Consider the following 11906-nt stretch of genomic DNA (forward strand, 5'->3'; position numbering starts at 1 on the left):
AGAAACAGAACATATTGACAATGACCTGCCTGAACATTATACCTTGGGTTTAACAGGAGTTTGATTATCATTGTCACCCCGGACAGGGATTTTGGTTCATATTCACAGCCTCTGGAAGCCATGAATTCATGGCCACATTACCCCAAGGGGTCTAATACAAAGACTTATGAATAACTGCTTCAATTACATATTTAACATACAACTTATGATACACACACACAGACTCAATAAACAAAATCCTCATGCTGTAGAATGGGAACTGTTACTTACAGTTACCTGAGCTCTCCCACCAGTACATACACCTCATCTTCCACCATCACATTCTTTCACACTCAGTACTTACTGTTCTTAATGTTAAATAATCTCACCTGTTCAGCATGAAATAATGCTAATTATCAACCCCAATCAAAAAGAAGTAGACAAGACCACAGGTTTATAAAATGCACCAGCAACATGAAAAAAACTCAACTTCTAAGCTCTATTTACTGGTCAGTGAGCCCTTTTTAGCTTCTCTTCCTTCCAACTGGAACTTGAGTGCCCAGTATCTTCAACTTTATCACTAAATTTCACTGAGCCACTAGACCTCATTCAGACAAGTCCAGCATGCACGCTTAGCTTCAGGCACCTGTTTAAAGTCTACCAAATTCAACAGTACTGAAACATGCAGTAAATAAAGACACAAATACATAGGATCTGCATTAAAAAAAATAATTCTATTTTGTCTGTAGTTAAAAGTACAATAGCATTTTTCAGTGACGTAACTTCACAAATTAAAAACTAAAGGAATAATTTATATGTTTGACACACAGCACGTTCTGATCGTGAGGAACACGTAAAAAATAAAACTACACTCAATCATTACCTAAGCAGTGTTTCAGAAAAGAAGAACAAAAATTCTAATTAAAAATTACTAACTCCCATTTGAACCAATCTAATCCCTTTATTTGTCAACCTTTCAAACACTGTTATCAGCCACAAATGACACCTAATCTTGAGAAAGCTGTAATTACAGTAGCGATTTTGTAAGAGTTACAAATCGCACGTATTTCAGTTTTCAATTAAAAAATCAAGAAAAACGGCAATAATTCCACAACATGCTGGTGGTCACAAAAACGCATCTTCGGTTTGTTTTCCTTCCCCCTCTGACAAAGCGTTACGTTCCCAAGCGGTGTGCTGCGGGTGATGAGTTAAACAGCGAGAGGCCCTTCCCTTCCCCGAATTAGCTCCCGAGTGAACAAACACGCGGTGCAACTGTGGGACGGAAGGACCCCGCCAAGTGCGAGAGAAGCACGCTGCCGTTCCGTGCACAGCCTCGCTCGAGGAGCGGAGAGCTACCCCGCTGCCCGCTGGAGGGACGATAACGGCCGATTACCAGGACCTCGTCCTCAAGACTCCATTGTTTTATTCGCTGTGTATTGGAACAGCCAAAAACAAGCAGGGTGCCAGGGCCCGGCGCCAGCGGGGCGAGCCGTGGCATCCACGCACGGGCGTGCTCCTTAACACGGAGGCGGCGGGCGAGGACGCCCCACGCAGGGGCAGATACAGCCGATAAGGCGGCCCTGGGAGGAGGCGGCAAGCGAGCCTGTTGATGAAGGGCTGGCTTGGTTTAGGTCAACGCAAAACCGCAGTACAAAGTAGGCTGCGCCTAGAGCGACCCGAGGACGAGGGCGCACAAGACCCACAGCGGCTCAGGAGGCCGGAGGGCTGCGCCAGCGCCGCCGGGACAGGGCCAGCAGGAGCAGCCGCCGGGCCGCAGCCGCCGGGCCCCGTCCGCGGCGCGGCGCCCTGCGCCTCACACCGCGGGACCGGGCTGCCGCCGCGCCCCCCTTACCTGTCCCTAGGGCGAGGGGCCGCCGGAGGCCCGGCCACCCTTCCGCGCGTCGGGATGCTGCCTCAAAGGCGAGGGCGGCCGACGAGCGGGTCCCGCTGCCCCCTGCTCTCCCCCCTCACTGGGCGGGGGAGAAGGCGAGAGCGTGGGGCGGCCCCGGCGCTTTAAGCGGGAAGCGCGTCCCCCTCCCTGTGGGCGCGGAAGGTTCTGGAAGGGGCGCGGCTGCGCCGGGCTCCCGCACCTCACCTCACCTCGCCCTCGGGGGCAAGACTTCGCCTTGTTTTCTTGAAAAGCAGCTTCTTTTGCCTAGTGTGTAAAACCCCAAACTACGCACAGAGCAGGGGTATTTTATTCATTTTTTGCGCAAAAGATGGGTGCTAAGTGGTAACTCTGCAAAGCTACCACCCTGTACTAAAAAACTACAAGGCATTTATAAAGTTAAACGTGTCAGTCAACTAATAATAACACACCTCAGCTAATATTTGGTTAATTTCTTTCTCATTTCAATTTAAAGGTACAGCTCCATTTAAGTTTACCACATATGCTCAGAGTAAGGGTCTTATTTGAGTAGAGGGGTTTCTGGCTTATAGGCATGATTTTTAGTGTTATAATGAGAATAGTTCACCTAAAGGACACTTAGTTTTAGTTCTTATCAACACCGCAATTAGTTGTTCTCCTTGACTATACACTTTATCACGCAGTTCTCAGCGTCTTCTGAGATGGGATGTTTGCTTTTATCAGCTTCCCAGCTCCCTTTGAATATACAGTCGTAAAACAAATGCTTCCCTATCTCTCAGCTCTCTTCTCTGGCCACCCATTTCTGTTTTGCAAGGCTTATGTGGTTCATTGTTATTACTTAAAAGAAAATTTTATTTTTTTCGTGGTATCAACCTCACCTCACAGCGCTGCCGGCCCCGCAGCTGCCTCCTGAGGTGGCAAAGGCTGGGCTGCAGCAGCTCCTGGCAGGTGTTTTGAATAGCTTCCACACATGGTGCTGCGCAGGTGAGGAGCAGCCTTAGGCCAGTGAAAGGCTTGGTCACACCTTTCGATACCAGTGTGTTGAGCCCCCTTGTTCTCCTGGCACTCTGCACAACTGCCGTGTTCTCCTTTTTGAGCTGCTTTAAGTGACTACTCAGATTATTCTTTCCCTCACAGGATGACAGAGAATGATTAAATTTGTGTGTTTAGGATGAGTAAGTTTCCTGCCAATTAAGTGTGATCACTGTAAGCTTTTTCTAGTGATAGGCCTTAACATCTTTTCATTATTTATTAAGTAGGGATGAGCTAACTAACCTAGATATTAATGAGATTCAGGGCTCATGAACCATGATGCCTGCCAGGTTGTGAATACATGACATATGTTAATGAATCCACAGAAAAGTGGAAGCAGTGAGCACATTTGGGTTTGTGCCATGCTGACGCTGACCTTGCCTTGCAGACCTGATCTCCTGGCTTCACCGTGGACTTCTTGTCAGGGGTGTCACCAGCCCATGGCTGACGTGGTGACTGTGCCCGGGCCTGCTGCGCTCGCCTCGCCCAGCTCCTCATGGCTGCAGCTGTGGTAAGGGTCCTCAGGCTCCCCTGCTGCTCCCCGCATCGACCGTGCCTTGGTACCTCACTTCCCATAGAGCTACAGGGCAAAGCTTGACCCCCCTCCCTTGGCCACCTTCACAATGGGAGCACAAGTTTAGCCATCTATGCACCATTATCCCAACGATCTCGTGTTTTATTTATCCTGTAAGTACTACCTTTATTTTTGGGCCTAGATATATGTTTTGGGTTTATGATAATTTGGCGGTATAGCATACAGTATATATACATAGTACTTGTTTGTATTTACCTCAGTGATCTGGACCAGCGACTTGGCCTCTTCATTTTCTGCCTTTGTGTAATCCACAGTAATTATCTTAGATGATTTGATGTTTTCTTCTAGCTCATTGATAAAATGTCAAGCAGTGAAGGACAAGGAACCAGTTACATTAGGATCATATCAGAAAGACTTCAGCTGGATGACAATTTCCCTCTGACTTCTCAGTTATTAATCCTTTAAATGTATTGTTTTAATTTAATACATCACTGCCTAGAATATCAGGTTTCCGTGTTATTGTCCTCTCAGTAAAAAAAAATCTTAACTGTTACTCATGAACTACTAGAATAATAATTCGCTTTTTTTAAGAATTTACTAAAAGCATTCTGATTTTTAAGCCATTCCCATAATACCAGCAGCTGAAAAACTCAGTTACTATGTTTCTTGTATTTTCTTTTTCATAGCTTGATGCAAATTTATCAGGAATTTCTTACTAACTATGAGAAGACTGTGTTTTCTAACACACAGTTGAATGTTAGGATTCTACTTAGTTATAATAGAAAATTAGTATTATGCTATAGAGAAGTTTGCATCAGTAATTGTTTTACAGAAGCCTGGCTATGCACGCTAACAAAATAAATTTCCAAGACTTTATCAAAGAAAAAGAAAAAGAAATACATATTATTTCCAATGAGTAGAAAATCCTTTTTAATTTGGACTGAAATTATTTGATTTTCTCTGCAGTTAGCATGATACAATACAAGTTGCCAAAGAATGAGGGAATACTGCTAATAGCCAATTCATGCAGTTGTCCTGTTCAGTAGCTCTCTGATGCCTTCAGGTAAAAGGTACACAACCAATGTTGTACATGGACATGTAGGTCCTACATGTGCTTTCATGTAGTGAATCATTTATCAGTGAGTCAGGTATTGTGGTCTGTTCCATAAACAAATACTACCAGTTAGTCTTTGACTTTTCTTACTGCACTTAAGAAAATAAGGAATGGGTTCTTGTTTATTTGGCTATACTTGTTCTTAGTACAAATTATTTTTTACCTCTTTTTTGATTTTAACCTTAGTTGATTTAATGATGTTTTCCTGACAATGCTCCTCTACACCAACTCTAAAATACCTTTACTTACATTTTTCTTTTATGGGGAGCTGTAAAAATTTTGATTTTTTTCTTTCTTTTTCTGATCCAGCCATACCGCATAAAAAATTTAAAACACATTTTTTTGTTTAGTATGTAAAAAATGTATATATTTATAACAGATCAGAATAACCAGGTATTTTTTTTAAAAAAAGTTTCTTTCTGGACAAAATGCATGAAAGTCTAATCCCGATTTCTGTCAAGCATGTAATTCAATGTAACAAAAAAAGAGAGTACTATGTCCAGTTTACAATAGCAGAAGGCAGGACACCCAGACAGACTGACACAGTCTCTCAATGCCTTCCACAGTGATGGTATGTGGAATCCTGTGTAATTGTTTGCACAAGAGCAGGAACTAAAATACCACTGTTTTATCTCAGAATTTTGTAACTTACATCCACGCACTTATGGTCCTTTATCACATTCCAGTTCCTGCAGTAGGGCAGGCAATGTACGAGTGGGAAAACAAAACTGCATCAGTGAGAAGCCATCAGGTAAGTGCAATAATACATACATTCTTTTTTTTTTCTTTTGGAATGAATAACTTTTTAAATGTTTCATTTTTTTTTTTTTACTCTAAAATTAAAAAGCAAGCAGAAGTAAATAACTGAAATTAATAACAGAAGAAGCCCACCCCAAATATTGCAACCCTCAGTTCTTAACTAACTGCTAATTTTGTTCTACCTTGTATTCAAATGTTGAGCAGAGCATCTGCGAGTGCCCCACAGGCTGTTTTCTCAACCAGTTCCCCACAGAAAACACTTTGCAGATTTTCATTGGCATGAGCAGATTTTTCTTCAGGCCCAGAAAGCCTGAAGGATCAGACCTGTTATCGGCTCAAAAACGCCATTTGGGTTTACATTTACGGGGACAAACTGTGACATGAAAATACTGGCAGACAAAAACATACCTCTGTGCTGTCCCTTCAGTTGTCACTGCAGGCATGAAGGATGGAGCAAAGGTTGGGCAACTAGTGCCTTTTCTACATCTCTCAGGCATAGAGCAGAGATGTAAAGATTTTGTTTTCTACCCAAATGTGTCAGCCAACAGAGAAAGGAATGAATACAAATTTAATATGCTTCTGGTCAAAGTTCAGCACAGAATCTTGTTCTTGACTGCTGACTAATACATACTGATCTCAGGGTGCTCAGCTGTGTAAAACAGAGAAAGAAGAAATTAAAAGTACAAAGACTTACAGCTTTGTCTTCCTTGTCATGGTACCTGCAATAATTTAAAAATTCATTTCAGTGTCTTTCTTACAGCATCATGGTTCAGTTTGTTTCTGCTCTTACCTTGAAATTAAATGTTAACCAAATTACTTGTAAAGACACAGTGAATTTTGGTAGAGTATTCCATTTGAAATCCATTGTAATTCACAGTCAGTTCTTCACTGAAGACTGTATATTAGTATTTACTTCATTTTTTGTAAACAAGAAGCAATGTTTTTAATAACATGCTTTTCTTTATGTTTCAAAGTGCAAAAATACACACAGTAACAGCCACAAAGTAACAATAAGCTTATTGGAAAAGAGTGGTGGTGAGCCACCTGACGTTTGTGTCTTACTGTTTGTTACAGGCAATACAAATTGCAGGTGTTTGTACTGACACTTGCTTAATATGAAAATATACTTCCAATAAAATACGCACTATCGGGCTTCTTTAGCAGTCATTCTCACCATTTTCCTTCAGATTATAAACACATGGGTACAGATAAAGAAACCATAATTGAGGTCACATTAGTAATAATTTAAAAATGGTCTTAAATGATTATTATGTTCTTTCACGTTTTCTAGAATAGGTTGTTGAGTAAAAAAACTCACACAGTGCTGTTCACAGCTGGCTTCTCTCTCTGTTTCTGTTTTCTTTATTCTTCTACTCCCTGCACACTTTTTACACAGCCCCACGGCAGTGCTTCTTCACACCAATACGATGCGCCAAAATTCTCTCTTTGTTTTACAGCACACAACCTGTCGTTCTGCTGCATAGCCTACTGCTGCCTTCTCATTTCCCACATAGACTGAGATTCAGGTCCCAAATGATATCAAAAAGCTAAGCAGCCCTGTTCCAATTTCGTACAAAGCACTGTATTTCAGACTTACTTTTATGCAGAAAGCCAAAGAGAAGATAGGTGTTTACCACAAGATTTTACTGTTGTTTCAGAGTATTAGCAAGTTGTGAGTTCTTTACCCATTTTTACATCACCTATCATGATTAAAATGCAGTAGTATTTAGTGTAGTGACATATTATTTTAAGTATTAACCCATGCAGCTTTAGAGTACAAACAAGGCTATCCGTGTGACCAGAATTTTAAGTACAATTCTTCGTAAAATTTGTACCTTGGCAGCATAACCCTAGATTTTTCTTTACTGAAAGATACTACAATCAATTTCTTATTTTTCTCTCTTGGCTCTACTTATTTTGTCTTGCCATCTGTATCAGTGTCTTTCCTGAAATTCCACATCTTTCTTGTATCCTAGTTCCTAATATCTATCCATATCCATTTACTATCTATCCTACCAGTCGCATTTGCCCTTACTCTACATTTTCATTCTTTTCATGCTGTTTACACATATTTGCTTAAGGTCTAGCAATACCTCCTCCTCTTAGCAAGTAAGCTAGACCCCAAGTGTGTTTAAGTCACTCTTGAGCATCACTCTTTTTCCTCTGAATATTTATTTAGAAAATGTTTATTCAGAAAAGTCCTCCTTTGCTGTCTGTATTTCAGGATTCATATTCATACAATTGTATTGTAATTCATATATCATTGCAGGATCTATAATTAATATAATTATGAAAAAAACATAATTATATTTAACAAACATCACATTATAAGGAATGAGATAGAAATATAGCTTTTGATGGAATGATAGGTCACCCACTGTTTTAGTTTGTACCTGCAGAGACACACACCAGCCAACCTCTCCTTCACAAAAGCAACCGCTAAAACCAAGCAGCTTTCCTTAGTGCTATTTCTCTTTTAAGATCCTTCTCCATAATGGAGCTGTAGCAGAATTTTTTCACAGAGAGAGAGACACAGAGTGGTTTTGCTAAAAAGAGACCTTTATTAGATTGGGGGGATGAGAAAATTTGGCTGGTATGTGTGATTTTGAGTTCTCGGTGCTCCTTTCATGAGAATGGAAGATGAGGGACTCCAGAACTATATACACCTCTTATTCTATGTTACATATTCTTAAAGTGTAGCTGCTTCTACATTCAGCTGTCTAGTTCAGTTGGCAAGAACTACATTTTTCAATAAATCATTTTCAAGACTCTTTTGGTATGTATTCCCTTGTGTCAGTGATAGGTTTCTGAAAAAGCAAAAGCAAAAAACTCTCCTAAGCTGTTTTTCAGTGGTAAGTACTAGACACAATGGATCCCAAATGCTGTCATGCACTTACAGGCACTTGTAGAAGTATTGTGTGCTTGTAGTAACAAAACTCCCAATACTGTCTTGCATAAGTAACATGACAGTATTTGAGGTACTAGCTGGAGCATGGAGACCTGAGTTGTGTTCTCATCTGTTGTTCTTCCTCTCTCGTGTGTGACCCAAGCATAGCACTCTGGGCCTGTTTCCTATCCTGTTATTCATCTGCTTCTCTTGCAAGTTCTTCATAGAACAAAATGTGTCTTACCAAAGTAAATTACATGACTTTTAAAGAAGAGTATGTAAATAAAACTATACAGTACTTTATATTTAGAATAACATAAATGTGTTGTCTTCTCACCAACCAAGTATAAAAACACTTTTCACACGTAAGCTTTAATACATTAGGCATTCTGCTGCCTCCCACACTGACCAAAGAGTAATTTTGCATTCATTACCTGCCACATTCATTGCAAGCTACTGCATTTTACAAAAATAATTTTAAAAAATTAAATATTTACGTTCCTTTGAAGGTTTAGTACCAGATATCCCTAATGGCTGCATTTTCTCATTTCTACACTTAGCAGTAATTACTTTCCTCACCATGTAGTCTTTGGTGATTTTCCAATTAATTGCCAACGCATCTGACTACCTTTACTCAGTGTTTTATTTCTGGCTTATAAAAAATAATCTAGCAGAGCTAAAAACCATCACAGTAATGTTTTTGACTGCTTATGAATCTGAAAATGCTATGCAGGCATTAATTAAGTCACATAATGGTATTTATCCCACACTACTATGATTGATGCAAGTACTTTGTAGACTGTATATGTGTAGGCAATTCAAAGCGCAGTCTCATAGGAATTCCCAAGCCTGAGTTCTGTTGGTAAAGTCCACTTAGCAATTACTGGGAAATTTAACTCAAAACATCAACAATATGACATGGTACCCAGTAAATTGTGGCAGAAAATAGATGGCAGTCTGACAAATGTTAAATGGTACCAAAAGCTACGCATCCCGTTGAGCCTTCATACCCTTTGTATGTACAGACTTCACCATATAGAGGGTTTAAAAATACTTTTCTCTCCAGAAAAGAGGAATTGGGATAAGGAAGGGTGTCTTGTGCTTCAATGCCTTGCTGAAGAAAATAATAACAACCACTGAAAAGAAGATAAAACCAATATTTAGCTGTACTGGCTCTGTTTGGTACAGTTTAATTTTAGGCCCTAATCATAGGAAAGAGATTTGCTCTAAATTCTTTGCACTTGCTTCCAAAATGCCTAGAAATTTGCTTGTTAAGTGTTCAGGTGGAGGAAAAAGCCTTCTCAGGTGCAGAAAGAAGTAATGCTGTGCAGTCAGTGGAAAGAAACATTCAAACAATTATACACCCTACTGCTTCAAGTGATATTAAAACAATCTATAAGCTAATTCAATGCTAACACAATGTCTCATAAATGGTAAACGGGCTGGATGAACGTCCTGGCTGAGCAGGCTAGATGAACAACCTTCCATGTTAAGAAATATAGTATCATTGCATTGTTCAACAAGGTTTTAACTGCCAGTTATGCTGTTATACCTGGTATATATAATCAGTGTTTCCAGCCTAGATTTGTTTCCAGGATGTGTGTCAGACAGTTCAGAAAAGATTGCATTCTCCAGCATTTCCTATAATTTTCACAGTGGTCCTTTAATATTTCCAGTGAAATGTACATTTTGACTACTTGTCCCCAGTGCTAAACATAGTGCTTGGAAGAAACAGATCATGAAAGAAGGAAGACTGACAACTAGCAACTAAGATTCTGAAGTTTGACAATCTTTTACCTAGCTTATTTGATTTCCATATTTTCTGATCCAAGCTAGTTAGTGGAAGATAATCAAATGGATAAAAATGAAAGTTTAAGAGAATCCTAGTACAAACCTAACCCACACTCCTTTCCCACCTCCAGCACCTCCAACCACAATTTATAGCCAGTCCTGTGGGCTTGGTGTCAAACACACAAAATTTGTGCACAAACACTGAATTTATACTAGAAATAGCTGGGTTATTTTAAAAGTCTCCCTGGTCTTGTTTAAAATCGTGTTCCTAGCTAGTTCTGGGTAACTAATTAATTCCTACTAAAACCACAAACCATCGCCAATATCGTTACAGAGGGGGCAATTGTAAAAGACATTGAAAAAATATCATCACCGAGGTGACTGACACAAAGTCCTCACTACTTAGACTTTGAGAGTCTAAGATATTTATGCCGTAAAGGATCATATCAGATTCCTGACAAGATCTAAGACAGTAAGTTAACCAAACTTTACTTGAAAAACAGAGGACAATATGATTAAAAAAGAGAACTGTACCTCATTCTACTCCATGTTAATGTTCTTTAAACATTTAAACATGGAGGGCCATGATAGTACAAACTAGGCAACAGGGTTACCTGCTACTGGTAAATGTGACCCTGATAAATAATTTTGGTTGAGCATTGTAAAACTTTGAATTGCTGCATTTTGATGTTGATAAAGAAAAGCACTTTAACTGGAAGATAAGAGGGCACAAACAATCTGGATTCTAATTAAAAATCAGGTGAGGAAGGAGAGGAAAGGCATGCAGGAATTGAAGATGCTGGTTGGCTCAAATTATCAAGTGAGTCTTGCAGCCCAGCAGTGTAAGGTGTAGGAACACAACTGAGATTGAGATTTAATGTGTTTAGTTTTTCTAAGAAAGATATTCTTTATTTTCTTTCTTTTCCCCCTTAATTCACAAGCAGGTAGTGATGTGAATGTTTGAAGACTTGTTTGTATGTTTGGAGACAAAAGATTGAAAAAGTGAACCCTGAGATCTCAAATCAGAATAATCCTAGTTGTGTTCTCTTAGTTCTATAACACTCTGGGCCCTAAAGTAAGATTTTTGATTGACTGGCAACGGCTGTGGGGTGTTGTAGAATTGCTTGTCATAGAAAAGGCTGCCTCAGAGTTTAGCAAGGGGCTAATACAAAGATCTATTAAAAATAGCAACTTGTAAATCAAATTACTGTAGGCTCTACTAATACTGTCTCCTATTTTCACTGTGTGAACTTCTGATTGACTAATTTCCTCACCTCCAAGTGCCTGCTTACAGTTTGAATTCCCTTTTGTAATGTAACCATATGTGCTACTGTGTGGAAAAATTTGTAGGTATCATAGGGGCAGAAAGATTGATTTTATAACTGGCAGCTCTTTAAACTGGGCTTGGAATGTGAAAAACTCAATGAGCTTTTTTTTTTTGATACACCTTGTGCTCTGTTGTCTCTAATACTAGCACAGCCAAGGTGTCTCATGAAGCATAGTTAAAATGTGACTATAGCTACTATTTCCACCTGCCTCAAACCAAATATTCTGCTACTGCAACTCGTCTAATTCTTCTGCCAACATACTGGTTAAATACAGTGGCTTCTCATTACTGTCTTGATTCTGCAGGGTGAACAGGTATTATCAACTTTCTAACTTTTTTGTTGTTTAATTTCCTTTTTCCTGTGATGTAAAATTTGTTGGATGTGATCTTTAGACCATTTTCCACTTTAAGAATAAACACAAGTATCTCACTGCAATTCTTTTAAAGAACTGATGGGAAACTCTAAAATTTGAGGATGATGCTTAATGCTGCCTGTGCTGGTTTTGGCTGGGGTAGGGATAATTTTCTTTCTAGTAGCAGGTATAGTGCTGCATTTGAGATTTGTGCTGGAAACAGTGTGGATAACCCAGGGATGTATTCGTTCCCGCTGAGCAG

This window comes from Phalacrocorax aristotelis, chromosome 11 (genome assembly GCF_949628215.1).
Source record: "Phalacrocorax aristotelis chromosome 11, bGulAri2.1, whole genome shotgun sequence".
In the NCBI taxonomy this organism is placed as follows: Eukaryota; Metazoa; Chordata; class Aves; order Suliformes; family Phalacrocoracidae; genus Phalacrocorax; species Phalacrocorax aristotelis.